General features: G+C 40.0%; 1 protein-coding gene across 1 annotated transcript in view; it reads left to right on the top strand.

The window, feature by feature from the left end:
• LOC143860364 (putative E3 ubiquitin-protein ligase ARI8) overlaps positions 1–13,532 on the top strand; it is a 73,957-nt gene that overhangs the window by 30,726 nt on the left and 29,699 nt on the right. The gene's annotated exons all lie outside the window — the stretch shown is intronic.

Here is a 13,532-nt window from a genome sequence, read left to right as displayed (position 1 = left end):
TTCTATACCCCATGCTTCCCTGTGCCCGCACCCGCTTCGTGCTTCTATGGGCATGATTGCAAGTCAGAATTGTGTCTATATCAACCCAGGCTGAGCAAAGAGTTCAACATCACTATTAACAAAGCCCGAATCCAAATGGCACTTCCGCTATCTTATAGAGAATTTCCTCAATAACGTCCAAGAACCTCCAAGGATAGCAAACTCAGCCTCTCGCCAACCTAACGACATTGAGGGAGTCTCCCTCAACATTGAGATGATCCAGCTGAGGCTAATCAATAAGACGGATACTAGTAAGAAGCACCTTAACAATTGCCTTACAGAAGTACAACCATAAGATTCATATGGTTGTACTTAGTGATGCATGTATACTTCTGTTTATCGAATCAGATATCATGCTTTAAATATTTGACACTTGTCATGTACTGGTTAGTTTGGGGTCTTTCTAGGGGGTTGAGTGGTTGTTAGGAACTCATTCTATGCGTAGTAGCTCAGGTGCATGTTGACCCTTTGTTCATCTTTTGTCGATTTCTTCATTTAGAATAATTGCAAAATTGGCGAGCTATCTTTGTTATGTCGTTTAGAGCTTGTATACCTTAGTAGTCTATAGAGGGGTGAGCATCTATGAGTATTATAATATTGTGGGGAAGAGTGGTTTGGGGTTTATCTTTGAAGGAACCTTAAGAACACTGAGTATAGGGCATTCCACTTTACACCTCAGAACTTTAAAGAGTTTTATTGTGTGCCGTTTTGTACTAGATAGGACGATTCGGTCCTATGACCCTTGAAGGTCTCTTTTTGGTAGTCTTTTCCCCCTTCCCTTTCATCAATTGGTAGCCCCCCTATGACCCTTAAGGTCCTATGGCCCCTCAAAGAGGCATTTTGTTGGACTATGGTGGCTGGAAAATAGAGTACTTTTGGTTTTCTTAAGTATGCTGGTAGGTATTGTATGTAGGGAATCATCGGAAGATGCAAACTATCTCTTAAAACATTAGAAATGCATTGGATTTGATTGAACGTCATTCAGTCCTCAATCATCTCATCATGGGGGTTTCTGTGTGTTTTTGGTCTCTGTTTTCATAATTTGCTATATTTCCATTCAAAAAAGCTATCATGCTTTTGTTCAAAAAAAGAAGTAAAGCATCGCTCGGTGTTTTTACATATCTTGAGTGTCGTATGGTTCTTTTAAGAATGGCTACTAATACCAAAGGAAAGAAAATGTTCTCTTTGGTGAATGGTTCTTTTAAGAATGGCTACTAATAGCAAAGGAAAGAAAAGATCATCTTTGGTTTGTGAATAATGAAAGACAAATCTACGATTGTGTAATGTTCCTTTTTAGGGACGGTGATCAAGTGCCATAGACCGGATGTAAGTGTAAGGTTTGGGTCATAAGGGGTCCCTTTTTTGTACATTTGGGCATCATCCATGGGGCCGGTCGTATGGAGGTGGCCCACTTGCAGGACATATGGAGTGGGAGTCCCTCTTTAGGACGTGGGCCAAGGAGCCATGAGATGGCCATCTATTTGGATTGTCACTACCTTGGGGCAGAAATGATATCGACACCCTCTCCCGTTTGGTATATGCAATTGGTCATGAATAGGAATATCTAATCTCTTGGTGTTGTTTTGCCTTGGCGCTAGAATGATAGGAGCACCCCCTTTACATCTTTCCACCGTCGTCCAAACTCCAAAGGCCACCCTCTTTTGGTCATCTTTGCTAGGGTGCTCGAATGATATTGCCACTCATGTGTGTGAGTGGATGAGTATGGGCCATGAGTGCCGTTAATGCAAGGGCCTTTGGTTATTCTTACAAGGGTTCTAGAATGTTTTGGCACCCAAATTCTATTTGGGTGGGTACCTAGCAACTACTTATATTACATGGCAAGGAGGACAAGCACGAATCATGCTCTTTTCTCTATATGAAGTTTGTCTGTTTTGTGGGTTTGCTTTGGGCTAGTGTAGCCAGCCAAATAGTGGATAGTTGTAAAGACCGCTCTGTTATTTCCCTTGTTAATCTTAAAAATCTGATAATTTGACCACTTGTTCATAATTCAATGGTTGAGATCTATTTCTCTTGTTAATCTTAAAAATCTGATAATTTGACCACTCGATCGTAATTCAATGATCGAGATCATCGATCTACCTAAGATCGATTATCGATCTTGAATTGATTTCGTTATTTCTTCCTTGAATATCTCTGATCAAGTAATCTAGAAATCAAGGGTTCTTGTTTATTTAATACAAATATGTAAATGGCTAATCATTTTTTTCCTTGAAAACCAATTTTTCCTGGAAAGAACCAGATTAAGGAAAATGTATAAAATAAGGGGTTAATTGGAGTGACCCACGTTTTCCTTTCATGGGAAAACGTGTGCACATCTCCCCTCGCAAAAAATCGTGTGGGCCCCACTGTGTGGCTTAAAGAATTTAAAAAGGATTGCAAATCTTAAAACATAAGTATAAAAATATTGAGAATGGAAAATATCAATACATATGGAAGGAAATAACTAAACATAACATACATGGAAGGAGATTTTATAGATAATGGTTTCCTTGCTCACCAAGTCTTCTTCAATAAAGGAATTTTAAAGGAAATAAATCTTAAAAATATTAAGGAAACTTAACTAATCACTAAGATATGCTAGGAAGGAGAATTAATAAGAGTAGAAAGTTAGCAAGATTGAGATCTTTAAAAAAAAAGAGGGGAAAAGAATATATATTGGATTTCCAGCCTCTCTCTCAATCCCATGCCCAATTATCTCTCCCTCTTTCTCACGCCCACTTTGGGTGTGGTTAAAAAAATGGTTTTTATTGGAGATTTGAAAGAAAACTAATAGAAGGTGACAGAAGGTTAGGGTGGATCCGATTTTCATCTTTGCTATTCCATCAAAGTAAGAGCGTCACGTTTCTCATCTGTGATAGGATCTCTCTCCTTAATCCGGAACTTCCATAAGCCGAGGCAGGTATCATCAATTAATGTGATTGGGAATGTGATAAGTATCTTGTTATTTTTACTTCATTCCAAGTCTAATTCCATTTTGTTCTGAGACTTTAAGAGTTATCATTTTGTGCCATTATAAGGTTTAAAATAAAGTAGTGCTTTATTGGTTTCATGATATGAGATAGAAATTTTCAGCCACGAAAATACATGTGATTAGAACTGACATAAGAAGAATAAATAAAATCGTTAATACGTACGGGTGATGGGAGGCCAGGAGCTATCCCCAATAAATGACTTGACAACATGGGAGTTATGCGCAACCCCTGTTGATGATGGAATCCTCTGAAGACCATGAGTTTCTAGGCGGTAGGATCCACCGTAACAAGTCCGCACGGAACCGACCGTGTCGGCCAAGGTAACAGGCGAATGGGAGTTGGAGTACCTTGGGGTAACGTGGATACTTAAATGAAGAGATAATGAAACTTTTGGTAATCTATATTTAGTATCTCATGCTTTACAATTAATCATCCTTATTGGTTTCATCTTTATAATTAATTATCTTTGTTGTTTCATAAAGTTTTATTTCCAGCACTTGTTTGTCAATAGATATTTCTCATGAACCTGTCTCATTTCATTGATAATCAATACTTGTTGAGCATAGCCATATGATCCTGGTGTTCTCACTCAGTTTTCATCTCAGGGTCAGATAACGTAAGATGAGCGTTTGCTGATGAGGACATTTAGTTCATTGGACAGGGAAATGGAGTCAAATAATGATTTGGAGATGACGAACCCCGTCAATCTCTACAGTTTAAAGTTTTTATTTGGAGAAACGTTTATGAACTTCTAATTATGCTTTATTTTAGACATTGAATAATTGTAATGGGATTCTTTTTGAGTCATGGAATAAGATTTGTAGATGGTAGTATTTGAAGTTAGAATAATTACGTTTTTAAAAAAAAAATTCATGGTAAGTTGGACAGGTTTTGTTCTTGTTCGTAGCGACCTGTTGGATCGCGTTGTTGCAATTGTGGTATCAGAGCCAGGTTTGGTCAGTGAGGAACTTGGATTGAGTCTTGGGTAGGTATTAGGAATGGGTTACACATCATGATTGGATTTACGTCCCTTATACGTATGAAATCACAAACCAATGTATCACTAGGATAATATTAAATAGAATGTACCAACCCACCCTAATTTAATGTCTGTTGCATTAAGAAAGAGATCTTCCATAGTAGCGCATGATTGAAATTATTTATCAGATGTATCAGAGGAGGAGAGCGGCTAGCCAGCGTAATGCCCCTGAAAATGATGGACCTGATCCAGCTCCGGTCCCTAATCAGGATTGGTTGTAGATGCTTGCGACGATCCTGCAGCAGAATCATGCTACCAATCAGGCTTCCCTTCAGGCTATTACAGCTTGCCTTGCAGCTCGCCAGGAATCGAGGCCTCGTGACGATGCCTCTCAAGTGCATCGCCAGTTTCGAGACTATCAGCCATCTGAGTTCACTGGATCAGGCGATCCCTTGGCGACAGACCATTGGCTTATAGAAATAGAGGGGATCTTTGCCGTGTTGGAGTGCACCGACAATCAGAGGATACGTCTTGCTTCCTTCCTGCTCAAGGGAGAGGCGGGTGTCTGGTGGCGGAATGTGGTTCAGAACTATCCCGCATTCAGGACTGAGACTTGGGAGCAGTTCAAATCCCGCTTCAACAATCAGTTCTTTCCTGCGCGTGTCAGTGATCAGTTGCAGATTTAAAGCAGGGGGCGTTGTCAGTGGCTCAGTATGGGGCCAAGTGCAGGGAGCTCTCACGTTTTGCACCTTGGTATGCAGCGACTGAGGCAGATCGGGTTCGGAAATTTGTTAGCGGTCTTCGCCCTTCTATTAGGGCGAGTATCATTAACCTAGGTTCTCGGACTTTCACTGAAGTTTGTGAGAAGGCAGAAGTGGCTGAGGACAGCGAGAAATTAGTGCAGGTGGCCAGATCGCAATCGTTTGCTTGCAAGAAACAGGGACCCCTGCCAAAGAGGCCCAAGATTGAGGTTAGTTCGGGGCAGTCTAAGGTGTTGTGCCCTCATTGTGGGAAAGTTCATGTCGGGCAGTGCTGGAGAACGTTGAATGTATGTTACCATTGTGGAGATCCGAACCACAGGAGGAAGGACTGCCCAAAGTCCTCGCAGTATGCTCAGCCTCACCCATCACCTCAGAAAACCAAGGGAAGGGAAATCAGTACCGTCCTTTGACCCAAGGCAAAAATACGCCTCAGGGAGCTTAGAGGCGTTTCTTTGCACTCGTTAATGACAATGCTGAGGCATCAGATGCGGCGGCTGAAGGCTAGGATTTTTAATTAATGCTTTCCGTTGTAATTTTATTCTTGTTGTAATTATAAGCTATGTTTAGCGTTGGAGTAGTAGCGATAGGTCTTGATTCTGGGGGGATCATAAGAGTAGAGTATTGGCCTAGGGTAGGAATTCGTAGAGTTTTCGCGTCCGTGATTAGTACTTCGGAATTTTGGGTATGAGATAGTAGGATTCGTAAGGGAGAGAGATCTGTGGAGCTTAGGGAATTTAAAAATGATTTCATTAATGTCGGAAAAAAGGATTAAACCTTTTGCGCCTAAGATCACTTTATAATGGGATTTTGAGGATAACCCGAAGGAGTTGAAGATTTAAATGGATTTCATAGGCAGTCGATTGTTAATCATAATTAGAGCTGGCAAAGTAGAGGGAATGATTTTAATTTGTCATGCTATTGGATGGTTAATATTAATGTAACAAGAGGTGCGATCATATTAGAAAGATAATTTTTTATGTTTGATTTCTACGTGATTATAAGATTGTTGATGAAAATATACGAGTATGTTTATGAAATTTGATGATGATAAGAATGAAAATGCACCAAGATCTTATCAATGAAAGAATTTTTGACTTGTGAAGATTTCCTCTACATATGGTGGTATTTTTGGATATAGTATATTGCTATATTGCTATATCTGACGATCTTATCATGAAATTGTTGAAAATTCAGGATGGCTCGCACAGAGATTACCGTAAGAAAATCCACCAACAAGACACACCTATGGAATAGGCAAGCAAATAATGAAAGGAGAGCCTGGCAAAGAATGTTTGCAACCAGAGAATTCTGTTTCGAAGAGAGAGCTCGAGGAAGAAATGCCAATCCCAGTTAATGCTAAGTCCTTAAAAAGGAAATACGAGGATAATTCTTTTGATCCAGAAGAGGATCCGGAAGAAGAACCAGAAGTGGAATCAGAAAAAGAACCTGGGGAAGAAATTCCCAAACTTGAAAGAGAAGCGTCAATAGAAAGGATTGTCCATATTATCTCATCTAATTCCGAGAGTTCGTGGAGGAGGGAAGATTAAGTATCACTTCACCCGGATGAAGAAGTCACTAGTGCAATAAGTAAGCGATAACTATTCGAGCACTGAAGGTATCTTTGCGCTTGGGGCAATGACGCAATTAGTGAGGTTATAACCGAGGCGCGTCAACTGTAACGACCTGATCCAACAGGTCGCTACGAACAAGAACAAAACCTGTCCAACTTACCATGACTTTTGTTAAAATGTAATTATTCTAACTTCAAACTCTACCATCTACAAATCTTATTCCATGACTCAAAGAGAATCCCATTACAATTATTCAATGTCTAAAATAAAAGCATAATTAGAAGTTCTTAAACGTTTCTCCAAATAAAAACTTTAAACTGTAGAGATTGATGGGGCTCGTCATCTCAAAATCTTTAGTCAACTCCATTTCCTTGCCCAACGAACTAAATGTCCTCATCCGCAAACGCTCCTCTTACGTTCTCTGACCATGAGATGAAAACTGAGTGAGAACAGCAGGTTCATATGGCTATGCTCAATAAGTATTTATTATCAATGGAATGAGACGAGTTCATGAGAAATATCTATTGACAAACAAGTGCTGGAAATAAAACTTTATGAAACCGACGAAGATAATTAACTGTACAGCTGAAACCAACAAGGATGATTAATTGTAAAGCATGAGATACTAAATATAGATTACCAAAATTTTCATTATCTCTTCATTTAAGTATCCACGTTACCCCAAGGTACTGCAGCTCCCATTCGCCTGCTACCTTGGCCAACACGGTCTGTTCCATGCGGACTTGTTACGGTAGATCCTATCGCCTAGAGACTCATGGTCTGCAGAGGATTCCATCATCAACAGGGGTTGCGCATGACTCCCATGTTGTCTAGTCATTTATCGGGGATAGCTCATGGCCTCCCATCACCCGTACATATTAACGATTTTATTTGTTCTTCTTATGTCGGTTCTAATCACATGTATTTTCGTGGCTGAAAATTTCTATCTCACATCGTGAAACCAATAAAGCACTACTTTATTTTAAACCTCATGATGGCACAAAACGATAACTATTAAAGTCTCAGAACAAAATGGAATTAGACTTGAAATGAAGTAAAAATAACAAGATACTTATCACATTCCCAATCACATTAATTGATAATTATACAAGCCGAGTCTAGCTATCACCTGCCTCGGCTTATGGAAGTTCTGAATTAAGGAGAGAGATCCTGTCGTAGATGAGAAACGTGACGCTCTTGCTTTGATGGAATAGCAAAGACGAAAATTGGATCTACACTAACCTTCTATTAGTTTTCTTTCAAATCTCCAATAAAAACCAGTTTTTTAACCACACCCAAAGTGGGCGTGAGATAGAGGGAGAGAGAATTGGGCGTGGGATTAAGAGAGAGAGAGGTTGGGAATCCAATATATATTCTTTTCCACTCTTTTTTTTTTAAAAGATCTCAATGTTGCTAACCTTCCACTCTTATTAGTTCTCCTTCCTAGCATATCTTAGTGATTAGTTAAGTTTCCATAATATTTTTAGGATTTATTTCCTTTAAAATTCCTTTATTGAAGAAGACTTGGTGAGCAACAACTATTATCTATAAAATCTCCTTCCATGTATGTTATATTTAGTTATTTCCTTCCATTTGTATTGATATTTTTCCTTCTCAATATTTTTATACTTATCTTTTAAGATTTGCATTCCTTTTTAAATTCTTTAAGCCACATAGTGGGGCCCACACGATTTTTTTTTTTTTTTTTTGGGGGGGGGGGGAGATGTGCACACGTGGGTCACTCCCAATTAACTCCTTATTTTATACATTTTCCTTAATCTTGTTCTTTCCAGGAAAAATTGGTTTTCAAGGAAAAAAATGATTAGCCATTTACAGATTTGGATTAAATAAACAAGAGCCCTTGATTTCTAGATCACTTGATCCGTGATATTCAAGGAAGAAAATAACGAAATCAATTCAAGATCGATAATCGATCTTAGGTAGATCGATGATCTCGACCATTGAATTACGATCGAGTGATCAAATTATCAGATTTTTAAGATTAACAAGAGAGATAGATCTCGACCATTGAATTATGATCAAGTGGTCAAATTATCAAATTTTTAAGATTAACAAGGGAAATAACATAGTGGTCTTTACAATAGTGCATTTCTTACTTGGTGAAGATGCAGTGAGCATCCTCTATCTTCATCAACAAATTACTCCCAACAGCAGTGAGCCAGGATCATCTGTTCCCAATCAACCCAGGATTGTTACTTCTATATGTTGCTGCCAATAGGAATTGAACAATCAGTCCCCTCGTGATGTTTTGTGAAGCTTACATGTATCTCCTTGGCTGCTATTTTCTGAGTTAAATTTCAATTAAATCTCTGTAATGTTCCTTCAAATTCCAGTGAATGCATGATTTCTGTACATGAAACTAATGGGCATGGAACCTGTTGTTCAAGTTTGTGTTTTATCTTATATTGTGTGGATGCAATATTGAATATAAATAACACTTGGAAGTTTATAGACGTAAGGAAGAGAAGTTTGGTCCATTACAGATTGTTGCTCAGATACCAAATTATGATGGAAAGTATACTAAAACTATGAATCAAGAGTCGATGGGTGGCTCTTGATTTCAAACATCCACAATATTAAACTCTGAAATCAAATAGGGAATACATTGCTGCTAATGAATTATATAAACTAAACTTTAGTCGTATAAAGATTCCATAAGATGAAACTTGTAAGGAAAAAAACCTGATCTAGATTAATTACAATCATAGATCAAAGACCTTCAAGAAATCTGCAGAAAAATTCATTGCTAATAAAGAATTATATAAACTAAACTTTAGTCGTATAAAGATTCCATAAGATGAATCTTGTAGCGAAAAAAAACCTGATCTAGATTAATTACAACCATAGATCAAAGACCTTCAAGAAATCTGCAGAAAAACTTACAACAGAAATTTTCTAAGGTTTGGATTTTCTCTCTATAAAAACCCACGAATAGAAAAATTGCAAAAAATCAGGCGCACAATCCCCCTTCTTTTCTTATTCCAAGTCATAAACAAAAAATGTTTCCAAGAACCCTTCCAATTGCATATATACTTCCACTGTCACCCCCTTAAAATGTTGGCACACAGATTGGCTTGTGGTGGCACCTTGCACCCTTGCCAATGTGCACTTGGAACATCAAGGTGTGAAGAAGGCCATGGGACCAAGGCTTTGGTATGGCCTAGAGCATAGGTGTGGGCTATGCATAGCTTGCACGGGCAAGCATTAGTGGGAACCTAACCTAACTCAAGTATAGACGAGTTGGGCACGGGACTAGTTGGGCACTGGATCGGTGGACACTGGATCATTAGTGGGCACTGGATCATTGGGCACTGGACCAATGGTGGGCACTGGTTTGCGGGACACTGGCTAGTGGGCGTTGCATAACGTGCACTGGTTGGTGGGCACTGACTGGTGGGCAACAGATAGGCAAAACTAGGGCACCAATGTGCATGTGACAATTGGCAAGCGCCTGGGTGTGTTGGCACATGGAGGCAACAGTTGTAAACTTTTATGATTCAAACCAAGGCATTGCTTGGTTGTGTTCAAAGGTTTGGGCACAAGGAGGGCAAAGCAAAGGCAACTGGTGGGCGTTTCTGCACACATTGCAGCAAGGCATTGGCATGCACTTGCACAATGTGAAGACTTCCAAAGGCAATCATGGCTGGGTGGTTAGGCAACTGTTATGCCACATGGTGGCTTGTCATTTGTAAGTACTTAGGCACACGGATTGTGCAATTTGTATGTAATGGGCGTTTATGTGCAAAATGCCCAAGTCTGTTGATAGGCAACAGATAGGCAATATGTTGTGAGTTTCCTTTGTAATGGTTTTTGCCTAAAGAGTTTGAGAAAGATGATGGCAATGGATTTGCCCGTGGAGTAGGCATTGTTTGGCCGAACCACGTTAAAAAAGTCTTGTGTTTTTGTTGTGTGTGTGTTCTTGTGTTGTTGTGTGATCTTTGTGTGTGCAACGTGACATTTTGGTATCAAAGCAGAAAGTTCGAAGGAAATGGCGGGCGGATCTGCTATGGAGCAATTGAAGGAGAGGGTTCAAAGGTTGGTGGAATTGTTGGGTTTGCCGGATGGAGACTCGAACATGGTGTTGTTGCAACAAAGCAATGTTGGGCCATGTTGTTGGGAGTGAGAGTGGAAGCGAAAGGGCCAAAGTTCCAGAACCAAAACCTTTTTCTAGAGTTCGTTCTGCCAAAGAGTTGGAGAGTTTTCTATGGGACATGAACCACTATTTCAAGGCGGTCCGCACACCGGATGTGGACAAGGTGGAGTTCACATGTTTGTATCTTATGGGAGATGCAAAATTATGGTTGCACACAAGATCGGAGGACAAGAGTCGTCCTCTAATCACAACATGGGAGGTTCCTCTAAGGGTGGGGGAATGGAAAGGAGTTGCTGATTTCTTGGTGATTCCGTTGGATGACTTTGGAGTCATTCTTGGCTTGGATTTCTTTGTACAAGCCTATGTATGTTTGTTGCCTTACTTGAGTAGGATTTTTGTAATGGAGGTGCAAAGTCCATGTTTTGTGCCGGTTGTTGAAGTCAATAGGGAGGGGGTTGAAAGGTGCTTAGTTATCCGGGTGGAGGATGGGCTAATGAAGTAGGCCATTTCAACCACATTGACAAAGGACATGGGGCACAAAAAAAGAAAAAGAAACAAGTGTTGGCAAAGGCATTTGGTGAAGAGAGTACAAAATTGGGGTTAGAGGAGCGCCTCAATGAGAAGGGCCTACCAAGGGATCCAACGAGGGCGTTGGATGGTTTAGGTGGGGGAGGTTAGTCACCCCCTTAAAATGTTGGCACACAGATTGGCTTGTGGTGGCACCTTGCACCCTTGGCAATGTGCACTTGGAACATCAAGGTGGGAAGAAGGCCATGGGACCAAGGCTTTGGTATGGCCTAAAGCATAGGTGTGGGCTATGCATAGCTTGCACGGGCAAGCATTAGTGGGAACCTAACCTAACTCGAGTATGGACTAGTTGGGCACTAGATCAGTGGGCTATGGATTGGTTGGGCACTGGATTAGTTAGGCACTGTTTGGGTTGGGCACTGGATCATTAGTGGGCATTGGCTAGTGGGTGTTGGATAGTGTGCACTGGTTGGTGGGCACTAACTGGTGGGCAACAGACAGGCAAAACCAGGGCACCAGTGTGCATGTGACAATTGGCAAGCACCTGGGTGTGTTGGCACATGGAGGCAACGGTTGTAAACGGTTATGATTCAAATCAAGGCATTGCTTGGTCGTGTTCAAAGGTTTGGGCACAAGGAGGGTGAAGCAAAGGCAACTGGTGGGCGTTTTTGCACATATGGCAGCAAGGCATTGGCATGCACTTGCACATTGTGAAGACTTCCAAAGGCAATCATGGCTGGGTGGTTAGGCAACTGTTATGCCATATGGTGGCTTGTCATTTGTAAGTGCTTAGGCACATGGATTGTGCAATTTGTATGTAATGGGCGTCTATGTGCAAAATGCCCAAGTCTGTTGATAGGCAACAGATAGGCAACAAGAAGGAAGATAGGCTGTTGATAGGCAACAGATAGGCAATCTGTTGTGAGTTTCCTTTGTAATGGCTTTTTCCTAAAGAGTTTGAGAAAGAGGATGACATTGGAGTTGCCCGTGGAGTAGGCATTGTTTGGCCGAACCACGTTAAAAAAGTCTCTTGTGTTTTTGTTGTGTGTGTGTGTTCTTGTGTTGTTGTGTGATCTTTGTGTGTGCAAACTTGAGTGGCTGACTAGTGTAGTGCTAGGCAATCACGAACATCCTCTTTATCGAAGAAATTTTGATTTTGGTGAGTTGCCCCGTGACATTCCACCGTAGTGATTGTTCAATTAGTGTTCTAACCAGTCCGCACCTCTACTAAAAAAGAGATAAAAGAAACTTCAGACTTAAAAAACAAAGGATTCATGTTAAAGCACTATCTCTCCTAACAGTCAAACCTTCTAACTATTGATTTTAAACAACAATAAATCAACCTCACTTCCAAACTCCTACCCTGCGAATAGTAACATGAATAGTGTTCTAAACAGTCATTTGAATAGTGTTGTTCGAGTGCAGTGGCTCTCTTTTATTCTAATTCATTTGAGTAGTGTAATGCCTCTTGATTATTGTGAAGGATGTGTCTCATCTACTCACACTATCTACATTGAAGTGGACCACATCTGCATCAGAACTAGGCTCTAATCCTGGGCCACCAACCATGGTTTCCACTGTTCTTTAGCTCATGCTTTTGTTCATCAATGTGTGACTGTGAAGTTGAATATTGAACTCGAATTCGAGTTCAAGTCATCATCTTCCAAAGATATTTACTTTTCAATGAAAACTTCGTGACAACGATCTATGAACCTAAGGATTTTGTCCCTTTTCCAAACAATATATTTGGAAAGAAAATACCTGTGGTAACCCTGATGGTGTATCATTGGGAATGATATGAATAAACTCCTCTAAGATTGGATGACTGAAGAATGAAAGTTCAATACTCGTCTCGCCCAATCAATGGACTTTTTTTTTGCGCAGACCGATCATATATTTATCAATAGATCCATTCCAACATTGGTTGATCATACACCAATTTTCTTGGCACAATTTCTTTTGATGCAGTTCCCTTGAGCTCAATTATATCTCCATTAATTCTATTTGATTGTATTATTGAAAGAATCCCCGTCTGGATTAGTTTGTGGTATACGAAACGATTCACTTACCTCATATGATTCTTCACTCAAATCCTCATAGAATACCTCTTGCGGATCTAGAGAATGTGGCATGGCTTGGTTTCACAGAACATGAGAGAGAACAGTGTTGAGTTGCCGAGTGCTCCATCTCTTCCAACTCTTGATCATGCTTCTCCCCTTGTTGAATCAACTCCTATTGTTTTTGAATTAATTTCCTAACCTCCGCACGATTCTTGTTTTCTTGCACATCTTCACTAGAATCAAGGTCGGATGTCTTTTTTAAGTGGCATCTTGTCTTTGATACCAAATAATGAAGTTAAAATCTACGATTGATGCTCTAATACTGAATTATGATGGAAATTAAACTAAAAAACTATAAATTAAGAGTCGTTGTAGCTCTTGATTTGAAATATCTACAACATAATTCTGATCTGAAATCAAATGCAAGGAATAAATTACTGCGGAAAATGCACAGAAACCAACCTAAGTTGAATAAAGATCCCACAAG

Source organism: Tasmannia lanceolata, unplaced genomic scaffold (assembly GCF_043159265.1).
Source record: "Tasmannia lanceolata isolate RefF3 unplaced genomic scaffold, GAP_Taslan_0.1 ptg000037l, whole genome shotgun sequence".
NCBI lineage: Eukaryota > Viridiplantae > Streptophyta > Magnoliopsida > Canellales > Winteraceae > Tasmannia > Tasmannia lanceolata.
Note: the sequence above shows the minus strand (reverse complement) of the source record. Positions and strands in the feature narration are given on the sequence as shown.